Source organism: Peromyscus eremicus, chromosome 7 (assembly GCF_949786415.1).
Source record: "Peromyscus eremicus chromosome 7, PerEre_H2_v1, whole genome shotgun sequence".
Classification (NCBI taxonomy): domain Eukaryota; kingdom Metazoa; phylum Chordata; class Mammalia; order Rodentia; family Cricetidae; genus Peromyscus; species Peromyscus eremicus.
Genome location: NC_081422.1, coordinates 64,230,838 through 64,244,135, shown reverse-complemented (window position 1 = coordinate 64,244,135; position 13,298 = coordinate 64,230,838). Strand labels below are relative to the sequence as shown.

The 13,298-nt window shown below is 45.7% G+C and overlaps 1 pseudogene; it reads left to right on the top strand.

The window, feature by feature from the left end:
• The first annotated feature begins 2,257 nt into the window (after positions 1-2,257).
• LOC131915638 (pescadillo homolog) lies at positions 2,258-4,019 on the top strand (annotated as a pseudogene).
• Positions 4,020-13,298: the final 9,279 nt, after the last annotated feature.

Below are 13,298 nucleotides of genomic sequence, written 5' to 3'. Positions count from 1 at the left end.
TCAATGAAACAAGGTCTCTCAATTGAACCCAGAGCCTGCAGCTCTTCCAATCTCACCAGCCAGCTTGCTCGGGCATCCCTTGTCTCCCTCCACCTTTCCAGGCTGACGTCATAGGCAAAGCAGCTCGTCCACTTGGGTTCTGGGGCAAGAACGTTGGTCTTCACACTTGCAGGGCAGATGTTGAACCGCTGTGCTGTCTCTCCAGTGTCCCTCATGGAATTTTACTGAGAACAAAAGGCCGCTGACTCCAGAACACATCCGTGTCAGGCACAACGTCCCCCAGTAACCACACAGGAAATGTGAGTCTTTCTGGAGGGTCTCTGAAGTCTCCAGCTGTACCTACTGTTCTCACTAGAAGCTTCGGCCCCTCTGCTTCAGGGATTTTCAGCTTCAAAACACACACACACACACACACACACACACACACACACAAACACACACACACACACACTCCCCACACTCACCCACCTGCTTTGACATGATGGACTTCGCCTTTGAACTGTGAGCTAACATAAACCTTTCTCCTTTACGTTCCTTCTGTCAGGGCATTTCATCACAGCAACAGGAGAGAAACACAGACCTACTAAGACAATAGACACGCTGATTAATGAAACAGCAGGAAGTCTAGAAAAAGGCCCACGGTAGATACAGTCAGTCCATAATTGTCACAAGCGCCAGGGTAATTCAAAGAGAAAGAACTGTCTCTTCAAACAATTAGATTTGATTGAATGCCAAAAAATTAACCTTGATCTAGATATGAAACTTAACTTTCAATGAATCATAGGCATAAATTCAAAAACTACAACTATAAAATTTCTAGAAGAAACATATGACCTTGGGCTAGTAGTAAAAGTGGTGTCATGTTTTAAATGGGTAAAATTTTGAGCAGATCAAATAATAAAAGAAGAGAGATCATAGCAAATGCAGACAAAAGTCATTAGAAAATAGAAATGAGGGGGGACATGGCTCAGTGAGTAAGATGGGGCCGCACAAGCCTAGGATTGGATCTCCGGAAGCCACTTCCAAGCCAGGCTCCATGATGAGTGCTTATAACCTCAGCACTGGGAAGGGAGACGGGTAAACCTGGAGATTGCTGGCAGTCTAGCCCAAATGGTAAGAGCTGGATTCAAAAAAGAAAAACAAAAAACAAACAAACAAGCCACAAGGTGGAGAGTGGTTAAGGAGAAACATACCAACATCGATTTCTGGCTTCAACATGTAGGAGTAAGGCCGCACACACTCATGCATACACATGCATATACACCATCCATCCATCTATCCATCCATCCATCCATCCATCTATCCATCCACCCATCCATTCATTCATCCAAATGGAAAGCACGAGGTAGCATACATACTCACCAGAATGGTTGCTAAGGAATCTGAAAACCCCAACCTGTGGAGAATAGGTGGGGCGGAGGCGGGCAACTCTAGCTCTCTCCCACAATCTGGTGGGTTTCATAATGAAAGTCCCAGAAAGTAAAGAAATAGGGAAGGATGCTGAAAACCTACTTTAGAAAACTTCCCAGATTTTAAAAAAGCTCAGGGGCTCCCAACTAGATTCAACCGAAATAGACCAAGACAGATGATAGTCAAAAAGAACAAGATAAAGAGAAAAATTCTCAAAAACAGGGAAGAACACCAAGTCACACATAGGACTACCCATTAGGCCTCCAGCGGACGACTCAGCAGAAAGCTTACAGGCTAGAGGAGAGTGAAATGCTGTGTTCAAAGTACTGAAAGAAAAACATTAACAAGAATATTATACCCAGAAAAATTATTCCTCAAAATGAAGATGAAATAGTGTTTCCCAGAGAAACAGGAACTGAGAGAATCTGTCAGCCGTAGACCAGCCCCACAACAAACATTAATGTAGTCTTGCTCTAGTCACTAATTTCTTTTCTTTCTCTTTTTTTTTTTCCAAAGAGATGAATTCCACCGGGCAGTGGTGGCACACACCTTTAATCTCAGCCCTCGGGAGGTAGAGCCAGGCAGATCTCTGTGAGTTCGAGGCCAGCCTGGTCTACAGAGAGAGATCCAGGACAGGCACCAAAACTGCACAGAGAAACCCTGTCTCGAAAAAAAAAAAAAAAAAAAAACAAAACAAAAAAAAAAGAGATGAATCCATATTATGTTTTGTTTAAGATTTACATACTGTATGCATCTGAGTGTTTGCCTGAATCTATGTATAGACACCACATTCATGCAGTACACAAGGAGGCCAAAAGAGGGTGTCAGGGTTTCTCAGCGTGGAGCCATGGGAGGTCTGGAGAAGTATGAAGGAGGCTCCACCACCAATTACGTCACCTGAAACAAAGCCCAGAAGAAGCTGCCTGATTTCTGGCGCCTGTGTATCCTGAAAGGCATTTGTGCCCCTGAGCCCAAGCATAAAAAGAAAGTGAACAAGGGCTCCACAGCAGCCCGAACATTTTACCTTATCAAAGTTATTGAATTCCTCCTCCATGAGCCCATCGTCAACAAGTTCCGAGAGTACAAGATTGTTTATTTGGAAGCTCCGCAAAGCCTATGGGAAGAGCGAGTGGAGTGCTGTGGAGCTTGAAGGACAATAAACCCAGTACAAACTTGACCACATTGCCGAGGAGTGGTACCCCACATTTATCGATGCTCTGAGGGATCTTGATGATGCCCTGTCAATGTGCTTCCTCTTCTCCACCTTCCCATGGACCAGCAAGTGCCATGTGCAGACCATTCAGTGGTGTTACCTGCTGACTGTGGCGTTCCTGCACTACATCATTGCTGCCCAAGCCCCACGCAAGGTCTTCCCGTCCATCAAAGGCATTTATTATCAGGCTGAGGTGCTGGGGCAGCTCATCATATGAATTGCACCCTATACTTTCTCCCATGATCATCCAACAGATGGGGACTATAGGACCATGGCCACCTTCACTGAGTTCTAGACCACTCTCCTGGGCTTTGTCAACTTCTGCCTTTACCAGTCTCTCAGTCTTCCCTACCCACCCAAGCTTGAAGGTCAAGCCCAAGCAGAGACAAAGATCAGCAAGGACACATATGCACTGGACTCTGAGAGCTCTTTGGAGAAACTAGCAGCCCTGAGTGCCAGCTTGGCCCGAGTGGTGGTGTCTACTATAGAGAAGGCTGAAGCCACTGAGTTTCCTACTGATGGGGAGATGGCCACACAAGAGGAAGGGCACAGGAAAGAGCTGGAGGCCCAGGAAAAACACAAGAAACTCTTCAAAGGCCCGAAGTTCTTCCTGAACCGAGAGGTTTCCTGTGTCACCCACCAGATTGCTGACCGAGAGGTTTCCTGTGTCACCCACCAGATTGCTGACCAGCCTGGGCAGCAAACCTCCATCATTGGCAGGTACCATGTACAGCCCCAGTGGGTGTTTGACTGTGTGAATGCCCGCCTCCTCCTCCCTGTGGCAGAGGACTTCCCGGGGTGCAGCTGCCCCCACACATTTCACCCTTTGTATTTGAGAAGGAAGGAGATTACATTCCCCCTGAGAAGCGGAAGCTACAGGCTCTGCAGCAGGGAGAAGACACAGGAGACTTGAAAGAGGAAGAGGAGGATGAAGAGGAGGATGATGAAGATGACCATGAAGAGGATGGTGATGTTGGGGGCGGGGAATGAGGAGGAGGAAGATGCGGAAGCTGATTCAGAGAAGGAGGAGGAAGAGTACCTGTCTGCCTTGGAGCAGCAAAGGCTGGAAAGGAAGAAGTCCCAGGTGGTGGCTGGCACTGTGAAAATGGAGGACAAGCAGCGGCTGGCCCAGGAGGAAGAAAGGGAGGCTAAGCGCCTGGCCATCGCAATGATGAGAAAGCGAAAGAAGTATCTCTACCAAAAGATCATGTTTGGCAAGCGGCGCAAAATCCGAGAGGCAGGCAGGCTGGCAGAGAAAAGGAAAGCCCATGATGATGTGGTGAGGTCTGAGGAAAAACGCCAAGCAGACAAGGCCTGGGCGAGCTCCGGCTGTCCCTCACTGGGCATTGGGCATGGCAGAAGCAAGCCAGTGGAACACACATGTGCACACTCGTGACCAGCCCAGCACCCTCATACTTTTGGTGGTGTGTGGCCAGCCCTAGGCTCCTATGAAGATCATGCTAGTGTCTGACTGCTAGCCTCATTTTGCTTGGCTTTCCACAGCTTCCCACACAGCTGTGCCTGTAATTCTCAGGATGCTGTCGTGGAATAAGGGTGGGGAATTCTTACTAAATGGCTGGACTTTTGCAGCCAACTGGGGGAAAAAAAAAGAGGGTGTCAGATTCCCTGGGGCTGCAGTTGTGGCATGCTGTGAGTCATTATGTGGGTGCTGGAAATTGAACCAGGGTTCTCTGCAAGAGCAGCAAGTACTCTTAATCACTGAGCCTTTTCTCCAAATCTATAATGTCTTACTTGGTTAAATACATTTACAACTCAACCAAGAAATTTTACTCCAAGGTACTTAACTCAAAAGAAATATAAACTTATATGCATAAATCTATAGGCGTTAGCAATTTCATGTATAATTATCATTAGCTGGAAATCCCTTTTAAAGAGTGACTAGTTCAGTAAATTGTGGCACATTTATACAACAGAACAGTGTTCAATGATAACAAGGAATGTACTGAAATATGCCACAGAATGGACAAATCTGGGAAATACCTCTAACTGAAAGATGCCAGACACAAAAAGTCACATACCGTGTAACGTATTTGTAGCTCTGACTAAGTGGGTGTGGTGACCCAAGCCTGTATTCCCATCACTCGGAGGCTGATGGTAGGGTTTTTGTTGTTGTTGTTGTTGTTGTTTGTTATTTTAAATAAAGCAGAAAGTCTGACTTGACTGTCAAACAGGAACCCCCGCTGGTCAGGGCAATAAAGGAAGAATGCACCGGGCTCCCGACTTCTATATTGAGCGTTGCCCTTGATCAGCTGTTTCACTAAACACGCCGGTAACACTTCCTTTCCCACCTTTACAAGGTCCCCGGCTCTCCTGTACATCCTGAAAGACAAGAAAACAAGGTGAGTCTATGAAAGAGGATCACAACCCGAGGGAAATGGGCGTATTGTTTCAAAAACTGACAACATTTCAACATGGGTGGAGAGGGACGCCCAAGGTCCCAGGCCTAGCTGAAAAGCTATCAGCGGTTGATGGCTAGCGGGGTGAAAATTTGGTTTTTCTTCAGAGTACAATGCAGATGACGGCCCCATACCCATGTGTATGTGGACAGCCCTAAGTGGACTCAGTGGGTTATTAATTATTTTAACAAATGGAACAGGATGAGATGGTTTCAACACCTTTAATCCCAGGCAGAAGCGATCTCTGCGAGTTCGAGGCCAGCCTGGTCTCCAGAGATAGTTCCAGGACAGCCAGGGCTATGTAGGGAGACCCTGTTTCCAAACAAACAAACAAAAATTGGAGGGAGATACATTAATGGGGCTCTAGGGCAGAGCTGAGGTAGGTAGTAGGGGATAGAGATCATCAAAACATATTGTATACATGTACGAAGTGTTCAAAGAATAAATGATAGTTATTTTTAAAAACTTATCGAAATTGACCAATAGTTACTAAAAGTCATGGAATCATACCCTAAATTGTACATGGTTAAAAGTGACTGGATTTTGTGATGTGGAAATTATGCTTGATGAAGCTGAGTTTTTAAAGTGAGTAGAAGAAACTGCTTTACAAAGAACTCAGATCGAGCAGTTGCCACAGAAGATGAAGCAATATGGACTGAAGATCTAGTACGTTAGCCAGACTGAAGTGTGGCGTAGCTGAGCTCCGTGTCCCTCTTGAGGAACAGATAATTGTTCCATATTTCAACATGCCACATTGATTCATTTAGGTTCCAACACAATTTTAATACTTCAATCCAATAAAAATGACCCTAACATAGAAAGCAGCATCCCTCCCTCAGTCAGGGATTTAAACGTAAAAATGTAAAGTACATTTTCAGCAAAGCCAATCCTGTAGTGTATCAAAGCTATGTTCCAGGACCGAGTGGAGTTTATTCTAGAAATGGTCCCGGTGTAATCAATGACATCCACAACTATAAAGAGAAAGTAAATAATATGATTGTGTCACTTAATGGCAGAAATTTTTTAGTTTCCTCAGAAATAGTTGTAGTCCTCAGATATGAGTCTATCCCTTAGTGGGTTTGTTGGTTTTAATGTCAACTTGCCACAAATTAGTCACCTGAGTAGGGAGCCTCATTTGAGGAATTGTCTTACTGGTCTTAATTGATGTGGGACAATCCACCCCACACGTGGGCAGCACCGTCTGGCGGCAGCCCAGATCAAAGCAGATGCAGAGGAAGGAAGGTTGCTTGCCTTTTCTTGGGTTGACCTTGGCTCCCTCGCCTCTGAGTTAATTCATCCTGTTGCTGCTGCTGGTGATTCCTTCACTGATACCGGAACCTGTGTTTCCTGGCTTCCATCACTGACTGAGGACCAGCAGCTCCCAGGAACCCTTTGGGTTTTCTGTGACAGGTTGGGACTTCTGAGCACCCAGCCTCAAGGCCGAGCAGCTAGTGAGCTCTTGGCCTCTCAGGTGTGGTTCAGCCATTATTACTATCTCCAAGTTTTATGCATCCACCTGTTCATCCTATCTATTCTGTTTCTCTAGAGAATCCTGCCCATTACACTTGGGTATGGACCACTCTGCCCATGATGCTGGCTGACCAGGTCAGGTCTGAAGATGTCACCACAATCTGTCACAGTGCAAGGCTTCTGGGAACCGTAGGGTTCCTTTGCCCCAGCTCTTCAGGAAAACTGTCTCTAAATGAGGTAGACACTGTGGTGCGTAGATATGACTCTCATTTCTAGAAAACTCCAGCCAGCACGTGACACTTGGGCAGCGGGGGAGCCAGAGTGCTGGAGTATAGTACAGTTCTGAGCCAGGGTCCCTGTGCTTAGAGAGGTCCACATTGGTGCCCTGTCCACCTCTCCAGATTTTCTAGGCCTCGTCTTCTCTGTCTGCTCACCTGTGAGCTGTGGAACCATTCCACCTCTTTGATTACAACCATGTCTGCCCTAGAACTGTCAAATTTCTCTGCTCGACTAACTTCTCCACGAGAAGTCAGTGCAGGGCGGAATTAATTCCGTGCTGACAAAGTGGAAATGATGAACTCTTGACATCCAGGTTGTATTTTTCCCCCTGATATTTCGGTTACGTCTCATGGTTAAATGTTTTCCTTCGTAAGAGGACAGGTCTTGTTTTATATGCAATTTGACGGCACACACTTAAATCGGAGTTTACCAAATGGCAGAATAAACCTTACCTGTTTTTCAAACTGGGTTAGGAGCTGGTTGTGGTGCTGAAGTCCTGGACTCCCATGACTTGGGAGGCTGAGGCAGCAGGGCTGCAAGTTTGAGGCCGGCCTGGTCTACACAGCAAGATTCTATTTCCAAAGTCAATTGTGCTAACAAACGAAAAACAAGTGGGAAAGGAGGTGAAGTGTGGGCTGGAAATCCTAGATGTTCGAGTCTGTTTGGGCTCCTGTAACAAAGCCCCACAGGCTGGGTGACGTATAAACATGCAAGTTTCCTCCCCCTGGTTTTGGAGGCCAAAGGTTCAGGATCCAGGTGTTGACAGACTTAGTGTCTGGACAGAGCTTGCGTTCTCAGACGAGTTATCCTCATACTCTAACTCCATCCTCAGCTATACCCCCTGAACTTGTCTCCCTTGAGGGAAGGAGCTGGGTCTCTTTGGGGCCTCTTTTATAAGGTCACTAATCTCATAAGGGCAAGCCCCTATGACATAATGACCTCCCGGAGGCCCACTTCCTAACACCGTCACCTTGGGGGTGAGCATTTTAAGGTAGGCATCAGTAGAGAACACAGACATTTGTGTGATAACACTGGCTTTAAATGAAACGCCCTTCTCTGCTGGCAGACCTGAGTCTTCATTTCTGATGCATCCTGGGAGTCTCAAAGTGGGAGCATCCTGTATCTCTGATACACCTCTGCCACTGTCTATTCCTTCTTCCTCCTTCCTATCCTCCTTTCCTAACATCATGTCTCAAAGGACTAACACTTTTATTTATGTATTATGTGTGTGTGTGTGTGTGTGTGTGTGTGTGTGTGTGTGTGTGTGTTGGAGAGGGCACACGCATGCCAGAGAATGCATGTGTAGCCATCAGAGGACATTACAGAGAGTCTGTTCTCTCTATCCACATTTGTGTGGGTTCAGGGGATCAAACACAGGTCATCAGGCTTCAGAAACTGATGAGTTATCTTCCTTGCCTTAGGCCTAGCATTTTAAAAAATGATTTCAGAAAATACACAGAGTGGAAATTTTCCAGATAGGAAACAAAAACTGAAGAGACCCCCAAGACCTCAGGTTTGCCTTTATAGCTGTTTGCTGGGTGAGTGTGTGTGAGGGAATCTCAATTAAGGCAGACCATTTTCTCTCACAGATTTGAGATCAAGTCCATTTTCCAAAGGTGACCATGGGCTTTGCACCTCCGGGAGTAAATCTGAAATGTGAACCAGCCAACCGTGCCTCCCGGAAGGGCTAAGACTGCCAGCCTGCAATGGATTTGTTACCATCCGTGGGTAACACAGCGAGAGTCTGCAAGATCAAGTCATCGGCGCCCTAAATCCCCAATCTCCTTGGCTTCCACTCCATAAACCAGTGGGGCAGTGAGCCACTCGGGAGCCTAGAGGTTAAACACATACGATTGACCTTAGAGAAAGGAGCTCTCACGTCGTTAAACACAGGCTTGCCCGACCACACCAAAAAGGGCCCTGGGAGCATTATTTAAGGCTTGTGCCACACACATTTATGTGACATAAAATCAATACCTTTCACCTGTCTTTGTTTGCCTGGATTATGTTTAACTACTAAAGGGCTCTCAGGACATCATTCAGATTTACTGTCCTGCATTTTATGCGGGCAGGTGTGTGAACAAGAACAGGGGTGCATCTTTGTTTCCTTGTTTGATCATGCTTAGGTCAGTATGCAGATGCACAAGATGTAACTTTTAGAGCAGAAATTATTTCCCTTCCTTACACTAATTTTTTTTTTTAGAATGGTGCTTTTAGGGAATAGTGAAAGAGTGTGTTATTCAATAATAACATGGAGATGATTAGCAATAGTTTGAGAGAAAATTTTAAATCCCAACATACGTTTACATATGTTTATGTAAATATTCTCCACCTCTGAACATTGCATTGGGGGCCAAACCTTCAACACATGCACCTTTGGGAAATATTTCATGGTTAAGGGCTCAGCTAAGTTGTCACATATATGGATTTCTTTCTTTCCAATAGTTAAATAAGGTAGCTGATTGTGTTAATGTTTATCAGAGACTCAGAACCAATAAAATATATGTGTGTATGTATCTACACAAAAAATAGAGATAGATAGACAGACACAGAGATAGACATATGAGAGGCTAAATAAGTAATAATAAAGTCTCACTTTAGCTCAGGTTGTTTCACGAAGTAAGTGCTAGGGCTGGAGAGATGGCCCAGTGCTTAAGAATGCTTGCTGCTCTCACAGAACCTGAGTTCAGTTCCCAGTACCCACATCAGACAACTCACAACTGCTTGTAGCTCTGGCTCTAGGGGATCTGATGGCCTCTTCTGGCCTCCACAGGCAATCACATACATGTGTGCATTCCTCTCCACATGCACATCAATTAAACATACTAAAAAGTATAAAATAAGCACTGATCAAATTGTGCACTCACACATATTTCTCTCTGGGGAGAGAGAGAGAGAGAGAGAGAGAGAGAGAGAGAGAGAGAGAGAGAGAGAGAATGAGGAAATACCTCACGTGATTACGGAGGCCAAGAGGTCCCAAGACCTGCAGCCAGTGAGCCAGAGATGAAGGGAAGTCTGAACAGTTAAGTCTTGAGCCTGGAGAACTGAGAGCCACAAGAGCCTATGGTATAAAGTTAAACTCAAAGCCAGAGGCTCAAGATCCAAGAAGAGCTGATGCTTCAGTCTGGGCCCTAATGGTGGGAAAAGACCAATACCCCAGCTCAGGCAAGAGGCAGGCAGGTGGGCAGGCGGGCGGGTGGGCAGGCATTTCCTCCTATGCAGCCTTGTTGCTCTATCTAGGCTACTTGTTATGTTTCTTGTCATTTTGACAAAGTACCCAGCAGAAGCAATTTAAGGGAGGGAAGACTTATTGGGGTGCAAGGTTTCAGGGAGAAGTCTGGTCTCTGGTGGAGCGGGGGGGGGGGGGCACAGCAGAAAGGACAATTCCATGGCAGTAGGTCAGGAAGCAGAGAACTCAGACCGGAATGGAAAGTAGATATTACCTTCATGTTCTGCCCCCCGCAGTTCACTCACTCGGCCGGGCTATGTCCCGGTGGCTTCACAGCCACCCCAAAACAGGAAGCAACCTGAGGAGAAGACTGTCCCTAATTTCCTTTTATTGCTGTACTAAGACACACAGACCATAAGCCACTTAGGGAAAGAAAAGATTTATTTGGCTTACACTTCCAGGTCACAGTCCATCATTGAGGGAAGTCAGCCAAGAACTCAAGCAGGAACCTGAAGGAAGGCCTGCTTGCTGCTCCACACAATAACATCTAACCAAGGAATTCACCTCAGCCAAAGAAGTGGACAGAAAATCGAATTGAAGACCCTGACTTTAATCCACACACTGTGAACATATAATTTTTGACAAAGAAGCCAAAACTGTACAATGGAAAAAAGAAAGCATCTTCAATAAATGGTGCTGGCATAACTGGATGTCAACATGTAGAAGGCTGCAAATAGATCCATATCTGTCACCGTACACAAAACTTAAGTCCAAGTGGATCAAAGACCTCAACATAAATCTAGTTACTCTGAACCTGATAGAAGAGAAAGTAGGAAATAGTCTTGAATGCATTGGCACTGGAAATCACTTCCTAAATATAACACCAGTAGCACAGACACTGAGAGAAACAATTAATCAATGGGACCTCTTGAAACTGAGAAGCTTTTGTAGAGCAAAGGACATGGTCAACAAGACAAAGCAACAGCTTACAGAATAGGAAAAGATCTTCACCAACCCCACATCTGACAGAGGGCTGATATCCAGAATATATAAAGACCTCAAGAAATTAGACATCAAAATGCTCAACAGTCCAATTAAGAAATGGGCTATAGAATTAAACAGAGAATTCTCAACAGAGAAAGCTCAAATGGCTGAAAGACGGTTAAGGAATTGCTCAACATCCCTAATCATCAGGGAAATGCAAATCAAAGTGACTCTGAGATACCACCTTACACCCATCAGAATGGCTAAGATCAAAAACACTGAAGACAGCTTATGCTGGAGAGGATGTGGAGCAAGGGGAACTCTCCTCCACTGCTGGTGGGAATGAAAGCTTGTACGGCCACTTTGGAAATCAATATAGCACTTTCTTAGAAAATTGGAAATCAATCTCCCCCAAGACCCAGCTATACCACTCTTGGGCATATTCCCAAGAATGCTCAATCATACCACAAGGGCACATGCTCAGCTATGTTCATAGCAGTATTATTTGTAATAGCCAGAACCTGGAAACAACCTAGATGCCCTTCAACTGAAGAATGGATAAATAAAATGTGGTACATATACACAATGGAGTACTACTCAGCAGAGAAAAACAATGACATCATGAGGTTTGCAGGCAAATGGATGGATCTAGAAAAAAACATCCTGGGTGAAGTAACCCAGATTCAAAAAGACAAACATGGTATGTACTCACTCATAGGTGGATATTAGATGTAAAACAAAGGATGACTAGACTGCTACTCACAACTCCAGGGAGGCTACCTAGTAAAGAGGACTCTAAGAAAGACACAGGGATCACCCAACAACAGAGAAATGGATGAGATCTACATGAGCACTGGACGTGAGTTGGGGGGTAATGAAGGGCAAGTGTCAAGGGAAAGAGAGCTTAGGGAAGCAGAAGATCCCAGCTGGATTAAGAACATAGAGGGAGAACAAGGAAAGAGAGACCATGGGGCCAGGCAGCGGTGGCACACGCCTTTAATCCCAGCACTCGGGAAGCAGAGCCAGGTGGATCTCTGTGAGTTCGAGGCCAGCCTGGGCTACCAAGTGAGTTCCAGGAAAGGTGCAAAGCTACACAGAGAAACCATGTCTGGAAAAACCAGAGAGAGAGAGAGAGAGGGAGAGAGAGAGAGAGAGAGAGAGAGAGAGAGAGAGAGAGAGAGAGAACATGATAAATGAAGACCCCATGGGAATAGGAAGAAGCAAAGTGCTAGAGAGGTCCCCGGAAATGCACAAAGATACCTCCACAATAGACTATTTGCAATGGTCGAGAGAAAGCCCAAACTGACCTACTCTGGTGATTGGATGGCCAAACACCCTGTTGTGGTAGAACTCTCATCCAATGACTGATGGAAGCAGGTGCCAGGCCCCAGGTGGAGCTCCAGGAGTCCAATCGGCAAGAAAGAGGAGGGATTGTATGAGTGAGAATTGTTGAGACCATGACTGGAAAAAGCACAGGGACAAATAACCAAACTAGTGGAAACACATGAACTATGAACCAATAGCTGAAGAGTCCTCAACTGGATCAGGCCCTCTGGATAAGTGAGACAGTTGATTAGCTTGAACTGTTTGGGAGGCCCCCAGGCAATGGGACCGGACCTGTCCTCAGTGCATGAGCTGGCTGTTTGGAGCCTGGGGCCTATGCAGGGACACTTTGCTCAGCCTTCAGGTGAAGGGAGGAAGGGACTGGACTTGCCTGGACTGAATCTACCAGGCTGAGCTGAACCCCCAGGGGAGTCCTTGCCCTGGAGGAGATGGGAATCAGGGGTGGGTTGTGGGGAGGAAGGACAGGGGAATCTGTGGCTGATATGTAAAATTAAATTATAAAATTTAAAAAAAAAAAGAAATTTAGAGTGGCAACACTTATACACAATTCAATCCAAAAAAAAAAAAAAAAGTGGACAGAAACCATGGAGGGATGCTGCTTGATGGTTTCCAGGCTGGCCAAGGGCCACCTGTTTAGACAATAGTATCACTGGTCTGAGCCCGCAAATGGCAATTAACAATCAAGAAAGTCCCCCATAGACACGTCCTATCCGGGCAAGCCTTCAACTGAGGCTCCCTTTTCTGATGACTCAGAGCCATATTAAGTTGACAGTTGAAGCTAATTAGGACAGGGACCAAGTATTCAAGTATGTGAGCCTGGGGGACATTGCAGATGTCAGCTATAACATAAGACCTTCATCTGACCCGGTGAATCTCACCCAGAATATAGTGTGCAGTGCATATTACTCAGTTTATTGATGAAAAGGGTTAATCTCACCCAGAGATGCCCCCCACAAATGTGCAAGAATAAGATATGGCCAGATGTCTGGGTACGTCATGGATGAGTAAAATT